Source organism: Hydractinia symbiolongicarpus, chromosome 3, assembly GCF_029227915.1.
Source record: "Hydractinia symbiolongicarpus strain clone_291-10 chromosome 3, HSymV2.1, whole genome shotgun sequence".
Classification (NCBI taxonomy): domain Eukaryota; kingdom Metazoa; phylum Cnidaria; class Hydrozoa; order Anthoathecata; family Hydractiniidae; genus Hydractinia; species Hydractinia symbiolongicarpus.
This window is the reverse complement of record NC_079877.1, coordinates 30,353,679-30,368,950: the sequence shown is the minus strand read 5'-3', so window position 1 is coordinate 30,368,950 and position 15,272 is coordinate 30,353,679. Positions and strand designations below refer to the sequence as shown.

The following is a 15,272-nucleotide window of genomic DNA, read 5'->3' as shown; positions in this document are numbered from 1 at the left end:
AAACGAAATTTTCCGCAAAATCAAGTGGTACAAGTGACATTTTACCCCAATGCGACAAAGACTTGTTAATAATACTTCTTCTAAAATTTGCGTCTTTCTGGGGACGAAGTTTTTAAGCGTAATCAATATTCTCTGTCCGAGGACATTTCCGGTCATGCGATATAAGATGACAGGAGCGAGATTCGAACTCGCGCCACTGAAGTGACTGGTGCCTTAAATCAGCGCCTTAGACCGCTCGGCCATCCTGCCCGGTTTTTCAAATACATAATGTGGACGAGCGTGCATATAATATCGTATTTACGCGTATTTAAGCACTAGATGACATAAACAAGTGACCGAAATGTATGAAAAATTCAAATAAGTAAGTGATGCAAAATAATACGTTGATACCCAACCAGCTCTGCACATTTCATTGTAAGTGTATTCGTCACGTGACTTTTCATCAATTTAGAGAGTTTTGCCTGATTGTGGGTGGAATTACCTGCACAGTCAAGCAGTTTTAGCGATCCCGTACTGCATGCAAGCGAAACTTGTGAAACATCCTTTTTAAACGTTCGCGCAATTTTCTAGGCAAAATAGTTACGCGGAAATAAAAACGTTTGTCCGACTTACTTTTCAGACATGTATGATTAGTTGACAGGAGCGAGATTCGAACTCGCGCCATCGAAGTGACTGGTGCCTAAAACCAGCGCCTTAGACCGCTCGGCCATCCTGCCTACTTTTTAAGATATAAAATCCACGTCCCAAAAAAGTTCAAGTAAACGAAAAATGGCTTATGCTGACATTAGCAGGAAGGTTTTTGCTCTAACCAATTAACCTAAGATCCGAAGTCCTAAGTCTGTCCGTTGACAAGTAAACTTTGACAAGTTTACATTGCGTGGGTACAATAATGAAACGCGGAAAATTATACTATTGTGGGTTAAATGTTAAAAATTATGCAATTATCAAGAAATATGTTGAACATGACTGTAAGAAGGTTTCATTCGGACAATCGCTCTTAACAAGCTGTAAATCCAAATCTCCTGTCGTTTAAACGCTTTAGATCTCTGTTTCGAAAAATAAACGAAATTTTCCTCAAAATCAAGTGGTACAAGTGACATTTTTCCCCAATGTGAAAAAGACTTGTTAATTATACTTTTTCTAAAATTTGCGTCTTTCTGGGGACGAAGTTTTTAAGCGTAATCAATATTCTCTGTCCCAGGACATTTCCGGTCATGCAATATAAGATGACAGGAGCAAGATTCGAACTCGCCCCACCGAAGTGACTGGTGCCTTAAACCGGCGCCTTTGACCGCTCGGCCATCCTGCCCGGTTTTACAATAACATAATGTGGACGAGCGTGCAGAGAAAATAATATTTACGGGTATTTAAGAACTAGATGACATGTAAAAATGACCGAAATGTATGAAAAATTCAAATAACTAAGAGACGCAAAATAATACCTTGTTACCCAACCAGGTCTGCACATTCCATTGCAAGTGTATTCGTCCCGTGACTTTTCATCAATTTAGAGAGTTTTGCCTGATTGTGGGCGGAATCACCTGCACAGTCAAGCAGTTTTAGCGACCCCGTACTGCATGCAAGCGAAACTTGTGAAACATCCTTTTTAAACGTTCGCGCATTTTTCTAGGCAATATAGTTAAGCCAAAATAAAAACGTTTGTCCGACGTACTTTTCAGACATGTATGATTAGTTGACAGGAGTGTGATTCGAACTCGCGCCACCGAAGTGACTGGTGCCTAAAACCAGCGCCTTAGACCGCTCGGCGATCCTGCCTGCTTTTTAAGATATAAAATCCCCGTCCCAAAAAAGTTCAAGTAAACGAAAAATAGCTTATGCTGACATTAGCAGGAAGGTTTTTGCTCTAACCAATTAACCTAAGATCCGAAGTCCTAAGTCTGTCCGTTGACAAGTAAACTTTGACAAGTTTACATTGCGTGGGTACAATAATGAAACGCCGAAAATTATACTCTTGTGGGTTAAATGTTTAAAATTATGCAATTATCAAGAAATATGTTGAACATGACTGTAAGAACGTTTCATTCGGAGAATCGCTCTTAACAAGCTGTAAATCGAAATCTCCTGTCGTTTAAGCGCTTTAGATCTCTGTTTCGAAAAAAAAAACGAAATTTTCCGCAAAATCAAGTGGTACAAGTGACATTTTTCCCCAATGCGACAAACACTTGTTAATTATACTTTTTCTAAAAATTGCGTCTTTCTGGGGACGAAGTTTTTAAGCGTAATCAATATTCTCTGTCCGAGGACATTTCCGGTCATGCGATATAAGATGACAGGAGCGAGATTCGAACTCGCGCCACCGAAGTGACTGGTGCCTTAAACCGGCGCCTTTGATCACTGGGCAATCCTGCCCGCTTTTTCAAATACATGTTGTGGACGAGCGTGAGAATAATATCGTATTTATGCGTATTAAGCACTGGATGACATATACAAATGTCCGAAATGAATGAATAATTCAAGTAAGTAAGTGACGCAAAATAATAGATTGATACCCAACCACCTTTGCACATTCCATTCCAAGTGTATTTGTCCCGTAACTTTTCATCAATCCAGAGACTTTTGCCTGATTGTGGGTGGAATTACCTGCACAGTCAAGCAGATTTAGCGCTCCGTCCTTCGTGCAAGCGAATATTGTGAAATATCCTTTTTAAAAATTCGGGCATTTCTCTAGGCATGATAGTTAAACTGAAATAAGTATGTTTGTCTGACGTCATCCTCAGACATGTATGATTAGTTGACACGAGCGAGATTCGAACTCGCCCCACCGAAGTGACTGGTGCCTTAAACCGGCGCCTTAGACCGCTCGGCCATCCTGCCCGGTTTTACAATAACATAATGTGGACGAGCGTGCAGAGAAAATAATATTTACGGGTATTTAAGAACTAGATGACATGTAAAAATGACCGAAATGTATGAAAAATTCAAATAACTAAGAGACGCAAAATAATACGTTGATACCCAACCAGGTCTGCACATTCCATTGCAAGTGTATTCGTCCCGTGACTTTTCATCAATTTAGAGAGTTTTGCCTGATTGTGGGCGGAATCACCTGCACAGTCAAGCAGTTTTAGCGACCCCGTACTGCATGCAAGCGAAACTTGTGAAACATCCTTTTTAAACGTTCGCGCATTTTTGTAGGATCCTTTTGATTGTGAACCCGCTGGTGGGTAGCGCAGGGTTCTCAATCTGTTCGATTATCTTGTTACGCATCCGATCGAAAACATCAGAAATGTCATCGTGGGCGTGCAGCATCTCCATATAGCTATTGAATGCTTTATCGACATGTACGCACGGGGCATCAGCCGAGCTGGTGTCCTCCCTTACCCACTTCACCCACAAGGTCGCCTGAGTCTTCAATGACTTCTTCTGCCCGAGCACGTCACTCATAAACCTCTTGACGACATGCTCGACCTTTTCGAGAAAGACATTGACATTCTTCTCACCGTCAGGGTTTATCTTGAACCTTTTGTAGGAACCTACAAACCCCTATACTCCTTATAGGGGTTTTCCTCTTTCACTTCTTCCTCCTCTCCACTGCCCTTTTTATACAAACCCATGATCTTATCCTTCATGGTTTTGAAAGCTTTTGTTGTTTTATCCTTAATAGCCTTAGGTACATGATTTAGTAACCATTCCCTCCATTCATTCAACTTACTTTTTATTTGAGGTCTAGTTTTAGCCATTTCTTGCCGCTGAAACAAATCCATGTCCTGTTGGCTAGTATAGGATCTCGAGGGTCTCGGTGCTGGTACGGGTCTAGGCATCGGTATTGGTCTATTTGGTCTCGGCGCTGGTACTGGTCTGGTGGGTCTCGGCACGGGTACCGGTGCTGACACGGTAGTGGGTGTCAATAATTCAATTAGATCAGCCTTTCTGAGCCTTGAGTAGACATGTAGGCCGCGTTCTCAAGCGAGATCTCTTAATTCAGCAACTGTATTTCTCGAAGTCATGCCGGTTTGTGATATACGATCTATGGATCTCTAAGATAGTTTTTTTTATAATCGTGCAACTAAAAAAAGATTCATAACATTTGTTACTCGCGCGAGTAACAAAAAACAATCTAGGTGGCCCCGACCTTCACATTACAGTGATAGGATTCAATTTTTAGTTTGCAATCTGACCCCTCAATTATATTGTTTAATGACAAGATCGATGGATGCGCGACATATGGGGTATTTATCTCCCTCCGATTTCAATATAGATGCGCACAATAAACAGCAGCAAAAATGCCCGGTGGTCCCATGAACAATGGTCGCGTCCTTTCGTTGTGAATAACAAATTATACATTTTTCCGATTCATCCAAGGTATCAATGTCATAGTCTGGGATAGCCGGCTGATGCGGCTCAACATTATCCTCATCGATTGGATCCATGGGTATCGGTGCTGATCCATTTGGTCTCGGCACGGGTACCGGTGCTGACACGATGGTGGGTGTCAATAATTCGATCAGCTCGGCCTTTCTGAGCCTTGAGTAGCCATGTAGGCCGAGTTCTCTAGCGACTTTTCTTAATTGGGGAACCGTCCCCTGTCGGATGTAAAAAAAGTCTGAGTAAAAAAAGTCTGAGTAAGAAAGTGTAGCCATGCCGGTTTGTGATATACGATTTATGAATCTTTAAGATAGTTTTATAATCGTGAAACTAAAAAAGATTCATAACATTTATTACGCGCGCGAGTAACAATCTAGGTCCAATCACCTTTTGGAAGATCTCTTTTCGTTATAACGTTTTTGACATCTTAGATATGCTTCTCTGTTGTTTACCCTCCAGTTGGAACAGTATCCATACCATTCTTGTTTGGTATCTAGGTCGATGGTGTAGGATGGATCCATATCATTCCTCTCAATCACCTCAATCAATTTTGCTTTATTCATTCCACAAATATACTTCACCCCACGGGATTTAGCCAATTCTTTCAACTCTTTGAGTTTCATTAATTTGTAGTCGGATACACCACCATTGGTGGTATCACAATGTAGATCCGTTTGACTTGTTATGTCGGACATCTTTATATATAATCAGTAAAAATACTTTTAAGCACTTTTATCGTGCTACATCATAACAAAAAGGAGATAAATAAAGGTGTGCATAAATAAAACATGTCAAACTCTAAACTTCAAGAGACTTACTATCAACCTCAAAATTTATGGAAAGGACAAAAGGCTGTTCAGAATTTAAGAGGATTCGGCTTCAGGCCAAAGGAGATTAAGAAGTGGCTATCAAAGCAAGCATTTTGGCAAGTACATTTACCCGCTCCAAAACATGTTGAAAGACCACATTATGAAGTTACCACCCCTAATGATTTACATCAATTCGATTTATTGTACATGCCCGGTGACATACTGTATGGTAATAAATATGAGTACATTTTGTCGGGAATCGATGCTGCCTCCAGATACAAAGTAGCCCGACCTTTGAGGAGTAAGAAAGCCAAAGAGGTTGCCGCTATGATTGAGGACATCTACAAGGCAGGACCATTAACTTATCCGAAAACTTTTCAATGTGATAACGGTTCAGAATTCAAAGCAGATGTATCAAAATTGTTGGCGAAGCATAAGGTTGAAATTAAAAGGGCGACTACAAAATATAAACATACGCACACAGCATTTGTTGAGGCGTTGAACAAGATACTTGCGGAAAATTTATTCAAAATACAAGATGCCCAAGAACTGAATGATTCGGAAAAGGTATCATCTACATGGGTTAAGCATCTGTATAAACTGATTGATAGGCTAAACGATACAACGACGCAGATGATTGGTATGAAACCAAAAGATGCTATTATAATGAAAGAGGTGGCTTTGGTTAATCAAGAGAGTTATCCTTATGAAGTAGAATTACCTAAAGATGGCTTGTATAGATATTTACTGCAACCCGGTGAAGAGCATGATGATGGGCGGAGACGGGCAACCGATAGAATATGGTCGAAAAACACATATAGATTGCGTGAGGTAATAGCGCAACCCGGTAACCGTGTAATGTACTATATTCGTGACGGACCTAGACGAGCTTTTGTAAAAGAGGAATTGATGTTAATACCTGAAGATACAGAATTACCTCTTGATTATGTGCAAGATTGGTGAAAAAGGGGGACGATACATAAAAAGTATCTTTACCTGTTTCTGGTAAAGACGATTGTGCCGAGGATCGCGCAGGGCGGCCGGCAGGTAAGGCCGCTATGACTCAGTATTGGGGAAAAGGGACGATCGCGCCACATAATGTCATAAACCGCCTTACTTTCAAATATTAATTTTTTAAATAGCACATGAAATATGTGAGTGGTATACAGGCACACATTACTAACTTTGTTCCTGATTTAACGTCTTTTTTAGACTTTGAACTTTCGCCAATAAACTTTTTTCAAACTGATTGCGTGTTTCACTCTCCATCTTTCTATCTGTTTTGGTCATCTTTTCCAGAGCTTCGTAGTATATACCACACAAAGTTTGAAATTCCATGTGGCTAATATTATCATCATTCAATGCTCGTGAGAAAGAGTTTTTAAACACAGCAATAGCAGATGTTACAACATCACATAATTTCATGACTTTGTTTAGTTTCTTTTGATATCTCTTAATCGATGCCGAGATAATGGTACAGGATATAGCTCCACCTATGGATGCACTGGAAAGTCCTATAGAAATGGGAATTCCAACAAGGGTAGCGCTGGTTGCTATCGCACCAATACCGGTGGAAATGGCTAAGGTTTCTGAGATGTAGAGTGAAATCGCTAATCGGTCTAGTGCTTTGTTGTATTTATACTCCTTGTCCCGGAATTTGTTTTGTAATTTTACCAACTCATCAAGTTGGGAAATAACTGTATTTGTGTTAAACTTGTCTTGCTCACTCGAATACTCGGGGGCGGTGGGTAACTTTGGATAAATCTTAAGATCGGCCATTTTAGGTTATTACAAAAAAAACTATCCTCTAAATAATAAAAAAACCCGCCTTTCATGATTCTTTTGAGAATGTTTCCCTCTCCATCTATTTTACTTATCTTTTCAAGAGCTTCATAGCATATACCATGCAAACATTGAAATTCCATGCGGCTAATATTATCAGACGGTTGCCGTGATAAAGTGCTTTCAAACACATCAATAGCAGATGTTACAACATGACATGATTTCATGACTTTGTTAAGTTTATTTCGATATCTCTTAATCAATGCTACGATAATGGCACGGGAAACGGAGCTGGATAGGCATATACCGGAAAGTCCTATAGAATTCCTAAATTTTCTAATAATGGTAGCGGTAGCTGCTATCGAACTGGTAACGGCTAAGGTTTCTGAGATGTAGAGTGAAATCGCTAATCGGTCTAGTGCTTTGTTGTATTTATACTCCTTGTCCCGGAATTTGTTTTGTAATTTTACCAACTCATCAAGTTGGGAAATAACTGTATTTGTGTTAAACTTGTCTTGCTCACTCGAATACTCGGGGGCGGTGGGTAACTTTGGATAAATCTTAAGATCGGCCATTTTAGGTTATTACAAAAAAAACTATCCTCTAAATAATAAAAAAACCCGCCTTTCATGATTCTTTTGAGAATGTTTCCCTCTCCATCTATTTTACTTATCTTTTCAAGAGCTTCATAGCATATACCATGCAAACATTGAAATTCCATGCGGCTAATATTATCAGACGGTTGCCGTGATAAAGTGCTTTCAAACACATCAATAGCAGATGTTACAACATGACATGATTTCATGACTTTGTTAAGTTTATTTCGATATCTCTTAATCAATGCTACGATAATGGCACGGGAAACGGAGCTGGATAGGCATATACCGGAAAGTCCTATAGAATTCCTAAATTTTCTAATAATGGTAGCGGTAGCTGCTATCGAACTGGTAACGGCTAAGGTTTCCAAGATTATGCGCGAAATCACTAATCGGTTTAGTGCTTTGTTGTATTTATACTCCTTGTCCCGGAATTTCTTTTGTAATTTTACCAACTCGTCAAGTTGGGAATTAAGTGTGTTTGTTTTAAACGTGTTTTCCTCCCTCGAATACTCGGCCATTTTAGTTTATTACCTTATTAAAAAGAAAAAACTATCCTCTAAATAATAAAAAATGGCAGACATTGACCCTTTTGGAGACCATGGGAGACCGGATGAAGGTACCGATGAAACTTTACCACTCATACCCACCAGGGACCGTACGCGAGTACAAATACACACACCGGGTAAGGAAGAAACATCATTCGGAGGTCTCAGTCAGAATACTAGAGTTTTGCAGGAAATAGTTGAAGGGTTGTATGATAGATTATCTGAAGGATACCTGTCAAAACCTGAGGTGCTACATACAGACCTTTTTGAAATTAAGGATGGTGAATTATACTACAGAGGTAAAAGCGAACCTTTGACAAACAATGGAAGACTAAGAGCCACCGGTACTATATCAGATATATTAGGCAAGAGAAGGCTGCGTAATTTAGGTTTTGACATACCAAAAGGTGAGATTACAGCCCGACAGGCAGCTAAGCTAAACAAAATACAAGAAGAACTACCCTCATCATCTAAAATAGAAACAGCAAGTGATGTAGAATTAGAAGCTATATCTGGGGATGTGGTAAACAGTACGGAAGATTTAATTTCATTGGTCAAAAAACAATCTGTAGACCATGAAGCAACCCAGACCGGTGATCTATTTGAATATCCTATGCGTGAATTGCTAGGATTGGATAGATCATTGAGAAACATAAGAGGAATTCTTCAGGATGAAGTTGCAAAAAAGGTTCAGCTCGAACAGCATATTGACAGAGAAAAAAACAAGTTGGAAGAGATGGAAAACACACCAAATATGACCGAGGAACAACAAAATGAAGGGAAAGGTTGGAAGGTTTGCAAAATGAGTTGAAAGGTCGGCAAGAGATTATTGTTATTCTCAAAGGTAAACTTAAAAGTCAAATAACAAGCATCAAGGAGACGATTACTAAACTCCTTGACAAAGATACAACATTGGGTGAGAAGATACGAACACTATTCCGTGAGCAGGGTATCACTGTTGTCAGTGTACTAACGGCATTTGGCATGGTTATCGGCCTTCTCGTAGAAACTTTGACGCCTGGGGGTGGGGGGTCATCCACCGGTAACGCACAAAATCATGAAAAGGGTTGTACAACCGAAGGTGGTGCAAAGGACCTCCGGTCCTGGATAAAAAACAAGTTGAATGCGTTGGGATCTCTCTTGGAAAGGTTGGCCGGGGTGGCGGCTGCAACCCTACCCGGTATAATAGGATCAATAGTATCGTGGATACTCAATAGAGCGAAAGAAGCGGTTGGTTGGTTGAGTCAAAATTTGTGGGCTTTGATAGTTGGAATCGGAGGTCTGATATACACCTATTTCGTGACAAAGCGTTAGATCCTTGTATAGATTATATGTTACACGCATCATGTAACATAGAGTACCGGTAGTACTAGGAGTACTAGGAGTACTATCTTTCGAAATACCACACAGCACCACCGACACCGATCATACTTAGCGCGATAAAGGCCAATTCCCTTTCATGTTGATCCTTACTAGGTGTATAAAAGTCGCTCAATACAGGTTCCCGCGGTAGATCCGTAAGAATTGATCTATCTCCAAACACTTTTTTATATTCACGCATTGCATCGTTTAGCTCTATGAATTTTCCTTCGGCCTTCTTTTCAAGTCTGAGCTGCTTATTGATAAAGTCTACTCTCTCTTGTCTTTTACGTTGCCACAAAACCTGAGCTTTTTGCAGCTGTTCTATGGCTAGATCATGATGCTTTCTTTCCTTATCAATTCTGTCTTTTGATAAGCTTGAAAAAGAGATAGCTTGAGCCTGTAAAAGCCAAAGCATTGGCTAAGGCCCCTCCCAACATCATTGCAATTGAAGCCATGTTTAGATATTTATAGTTCCTTGACATTTCACTAGCGGCGACGATGGCGACTAGCTTTCCGGTATCTTCCAAGTCAAACTTTTGAATTGAGGGTGGTGACATTTTTAACACCTTTTTTCCTAGCATTGAATAGCCTACAGCGAAAACGCAGACGACTGATGCTTTATATATATCGTTGATTAAACTTTTCTTGTCCATGTTATTTCTATACTGTGAGATTATAATATCGCTATATTATCCCTTTATTCCATTTCAAGTTTACTTATTCTCACAGGTGTTTTGGATTTTTGTGGTGGGGTACCCTTCGGCCCAGTTATAGCAAATAGTACATTGTCTTTCTGTTTATACACAAAATAAGCAAATCCACCAATCAAACCGATGGCTATTATTCCCCCTATAGCGTAGTTCATAGGCTTTTCATTTGGGACGATGGTAGGTTCTGCCTCTTCGGCATTGTCTTTCTGAGTCGGCTGTGTCTGAGGCGTCGGCTGTGTTTGTGCCATGGCCGCTTTTTTTATATTCTTCCCGCATTTTACGGTTGTATTCCGCCAACCTCTTACCTGCTTCAACCTTTTTACACGTTTGGATTTTCCGCATCCCGTAGGACCAACGAATAATGCTGTGTGGGGCTCTTTCATGTAAAGTGTGTTTTTCGCCATTCTATCTTAATAAAGTACATCCATAATTTCACCGTTTTGAATGTTTAGTTGAGCGTCCATGATTAGATATATATAGGCGTTTAAGGATCCTGCGGTTTCTGCTGTCTTTTCAATTTGTAGGGTGATTCCCTCACTTGCATTTTCAATCCGTCGACCGGTCCCATGCAGGGAGTTTTCACCTATGGTTCTGAAATCTAACCATAGAGCATATTTGTTAGTTAAGTAATCGGAGACTTTTACATCATTTAATTGCAGATGTTTTTTGATTTCGCTGGCATTGACATCCTTTGGTTTACCCTCGGCAAAATACTTACAAATTTCATTGTAATGTTCAAACGGCTGCATACCTTGAGCACAAAGTTGGTTAGGCTTACCCTCTACTATGGCGGATACCTTTTTAATTTTCGGATTGTAGAACTTACCGGTATCTCGTTTGTAGGCTTGTTCGTCTTCAAACAAAACCAATATACCCTTCAAAGATTTACAAGGTGTATTGAATGACCAATTCCACGTTGGGTCCGACTTATCCACTCTAATTTGTCTATGTCTCAAAAACCTATCGTATAAGTAAAGCCATGTTTTCGTATTCATTTAAAATGAATCTGGCTAAGGTTGGTTGTGTCACAATCTCATATTCGAGAGATATGTTAGTTATTTTGTATTTAGCGTCCGGTGCTGGTGCCGTGGCAGAACCGGAAGGTTTGGTTGGAGTTGATAATACAACCCTGTCATAATTATTGAATGTGATCTCATAAAATAACCTATACCCTAATCCAGCTTGATAATATGGAATCGTGCTATCTAACATTTCAAAATCTAGTGGTATGGTGAACTTGTTTTTGTATGCATCAGCAATGGCTTTGTCTGAGACATCGGATGCGTCTTTATCCGAAGCGCTTACCCTCAATTTCATACAGTTTTTCGTACACCCATCATTGGATATGATGCCTTGTCTGATTGCATTTCTCTTTTCATACTTGGTTAGCCATAAATCTCTGTAGCATCCGAAAAGATCAAAGTCATCAATGCTCAAAATCTCGGTACCCTCAAACTTGAAGGCCAACTTTTTTACAATCGCTCTTCCAATATTAGAGACCAATGTTCTTTTCTTGTCGGCTTTTGACTCGAGTTCAACGTCGAAACTTAGTTTTGAAGTACCTGGAACAATAACATCATCGCTACCTAAATTAGGAAACCTAATCAAAAGCAACTGGTTTTGATCAATGTCACTTGGATTGTGTGTCACAATTACTTTTTGGTGTGATCCTTTTACACCATGAGCAGTTCTAAGAGAACGTTCAGGATTTAACCTTTTTCCGTATTCCATGTTTTTTATTACTTTTATTTTATTTTTACTTTTATCTCAGTTAGCGTATACTTCATTAGACCTATGACATTTTATTCAAACCTATTGTCTGCTGTCTCTCTTATGTGAAGGACAACTGTTGTTCCCAGACTATCTTTTACCAGATCTCCATTTTGATCGGGTATTTTCAAAGTAAGTGATTGAAGGAAACCATTCTTTAGTTTCTTATATTGTGGGTTTTTAGGCTCAATATGTGTAACATCACCATACTCAGATATATTATATGTGAGTATGGTGTTGCTATATCTACCATTTTTAAGATTTAATGTATTATCCAATTCATTCAGATTGAAATGTAGTTCTGTTATGTTGGTTAGCTTATTTGTTTTGATTACTCGAGGGTCTTTGATTAATGGTGTGGATGTGACATCACCTGCTAAAGATGCGTTCAACTCCCTGCCGGTGTATTTTCCTTTCGGTAGCAACTTTTTGTCTTTTCCAATGGTCACTTTTAGTGGGGCTGTGATTTCATATGTAACATTGTCCGAAATCATCTCCATGATCGCAACTTCTTTTGTACCATGTGGGTTGGTGATTGGGTGATACAAATAGATTGTCTTTTCACTATTTACGTCATTTATTGTGATATACATTCTTATATTAGAGAGTGGAATTATTTAAATCAAAAAGAATGGATAGCATTTTCAAATACAACTCAAATGCGGCCTATAAGCCAAATGGAGGACTGGACTTTCAGATATTGGATGGGAAGGATCTATACAAACAGACCATTATTGTCTCCGAAAATGGCTCTTTTCCTGCTGTCTTTCCTAATATTTTTACCAATTACGAACTGAATCAAAACGAACAACGTATGAAAATTTGGAATGAACAACCGTTTAAATTATGGCAAACCCAACTCAATTTTGCCACTTGGTGTGCTTCAAGTGCTTGTGGAGTCAGTTCCGAACACCTGAAAGAAGGTAGATCTATGATCAGATCGGTATATCGTTTTCAAGTCTATTATCACATTAGACGAATCATTAAGCGCTTGCAGACACCTCTACCTTTTGAAGATAGTTTTAATCAATATGACAATCCTTATTCAAACGAAGAATTTCTAAAAATATGTGGTGAATATGACGTTGATTCTAATCCTATGAAATACAGAGGTCAATACTTTTTCAGCTCATATCAAAAAAGACGTAAAAACTATCCAACTCCGGGCTTGAGTTATTTCACAGACGACTCCATGACACGATGGATTGTGGAAAAATCTAATGGCTTTAGAAAAACAGGCCTTGTAAGGATTTCGAACAGTGTTAGGGCGTATGCTTATCTTGTTCTTAGTTCTCAAGCCTCAACCCGTTCTTCTATCTTGGGTAATGATTCAAGCGCTTTGACGGCTCAAAGAGTTTTTATGAACAACCTTGAAGACATTGTTAACCGTAGAGTTGATATTCAGGAGGACATTAAACGTTATCAGGATACGTTAAACTACGCTTCAAGCAAGGTTGATTATTCGGTTGGACAAGGCATTTATATGTTACCTAGTGACATGAATCTCAAAATTAAAACAGGGGTGGTAGGTTACAACAACAAGATTTTAATATCGGGTGAAGATCTGACGATTGGGATTAATCGAAAAGTCAATGTGATTGAAAAAACAGCTGAAACACATAAAAAGATTCCTGATAAACATATTACTGTGCCTGTTCCTAATAAACACATTACCGATCAGCATATTACTGTGCCCTACCACAAAGATACTCCTGATGAAACTCCTACAAACGAAGATGAGAAGATCGCTCTTGTGATGGCTATGACAACAGGTTATTTCATATGGTATTTGTTTAGATAAAGAATGACGTCAATTAAATGTCAATCAAACCAGAATAACAATAGAGAACAATGCATTCCTTACATACCAAATATCCTTATCAACGGCTACTTTCGTTTTGACTTTTTCTTATGTAAACAACTTTCTGGTATGTAAAATCCTGTTGTTATAAGCGTTTGATTGACAGATGTTTTAATTATATAACAAAAACTGCTTCCGTGTTGTTATTTGAGAATTTATGTTTTATTATCATTGATAGCATTACTACGTACGCTAGGGGCCATTATAGACACAGTTGAATCCTATCACTGTAATGGGGGGACACGGCAGGGTTGGGGGGGGGGGGGTGGGGGCCCAGGGGAGTGGGGGGGACACGGCGGGGATTGGGGGGGGTGGGGTGGGGGGACAGAAATTCTTCTATCGTTGATTTAACGGATATGATCTATTATTCTGACGTAAAATGGTATAGTGCTAACGAATTTTATGGACTCTTCTATCGTTGATTTAACGGGTATGATCCATGATTTGACGTAAATTGGTAAAGTGCTAACGGATTTGCACCAACATCGGCATTTCCCTATCTCTCGCTCTTAACAAGCTGTAAATCGAAATCTCCTGTCGTTTAAGCGCTTTAGATCTCTGTTTCAAAAAAAAACGAAATTTTCCGCAAAATCAAGTGGTACAAGTGACATTTTTCCCCAATACGACAAAGACTTGTTAATTATACTTTTTCTAAAATTTGCGTCTTTCTGGGGACGAAGTTTTTAGGCGTAATCAATACTCTGTCCGAGGACATTTCCGGTCATGCGATATAAGATGACAGGGCGAGAACTCGCGCCCCCGAAGTGACTGGTGCCTTAAAATAGCGCCTTAGACCGCTCGGCCATCCTGCCCGGTTTTTCAAATACATAATGTGGACCAGCGTGCAGAAAAAATAGTATTTACACGTATTTAAGCACTAGATGACATGTAAAAATGACCGAATTGTATGAAAAATTCAAATAAGTAAGTGACGCAAAATAATACGTTGATACCCAACCAGCTCTGCACATTCCATTGCAAGTGTATTCGTCCCGTGACTTTTTATCAATTTAGAGAGTTTTACCTGATTGTGGGCGGAATTACCTGCACAGTCAAGCAGTTTGAGCGATCCCGTCCTGCATGCAAGCGAAACTTGTGAAACATCCTTTTTAAACGTTCGCGCATTTTTCTAGGCAAAATAGTTAAGCGGAAATAAAAACGTTTGTCCGACGTACTTTTCAGACATGTATGATTAGTTGGCAGGAGCGAGATTCGAACTCGCGCAACGAAGTGACTGGTGCCTAAAACCAGCGCCTTAGACCGCTCGGCCATCATGCCTATTTTTTAAGATATAAAATCCCCGTCCCAAAAAGTTCAAGTAAACTAAAAATGGCTTATGCTGACGTTAGCAGGAATGTTTTTGCTCTAACCAATTAACCTAAGGTGCGAAGTCCTAAGTCTGTCCGTTGACAAGTGATCTTTGACAAGTTCACATTGCGTGGGTACAATAATGAAACGCTGAAAATTATACTCTTGTGGGTTAAATGTTAAAAATTATGCAATTATCA

The 15,272-nt window shown here is 39.4% G+C and overlaps 3 non-coding genes across 3 annotated transcripts; all 3 read right to left on the bottom strand.

Annotated features, from left to right (window-relative positions):
• Positions 1-167: 167 nt before the first annotated feature.
• Positions 168-249, bottom strand: Trnal-aag (transfer RNA leucine (anticodon AAG)). The gene has a single exon. It is a non-coding gene; the product is annotated as a tRNA-Leu (tRNA).
• Positions 250-634: 385 nt separating this feature from the next.
• On the bottom strand, positions 635-716 carry Trnal-uag (transfer RNA leucine (anticodon UAG)). The gene has a single exon. It is a non-coding gene; the product is annotated as a tRNA-Leu (tRNA).
• Positions 717-14,961: 14,245 nt separating this feature from the next.
• Trnal-uag (transfer RNA leucine (anticodon UAG)) lies at positions 14,962-15,042 on the bottom strand. Its single transcript has one exon. It is a non-coding gene; the product is annotated as a tRNA-Leu (tRNA).
• Between the last annotated feature and the right edge of the window lie 230 nt (positions 15,043-15,272).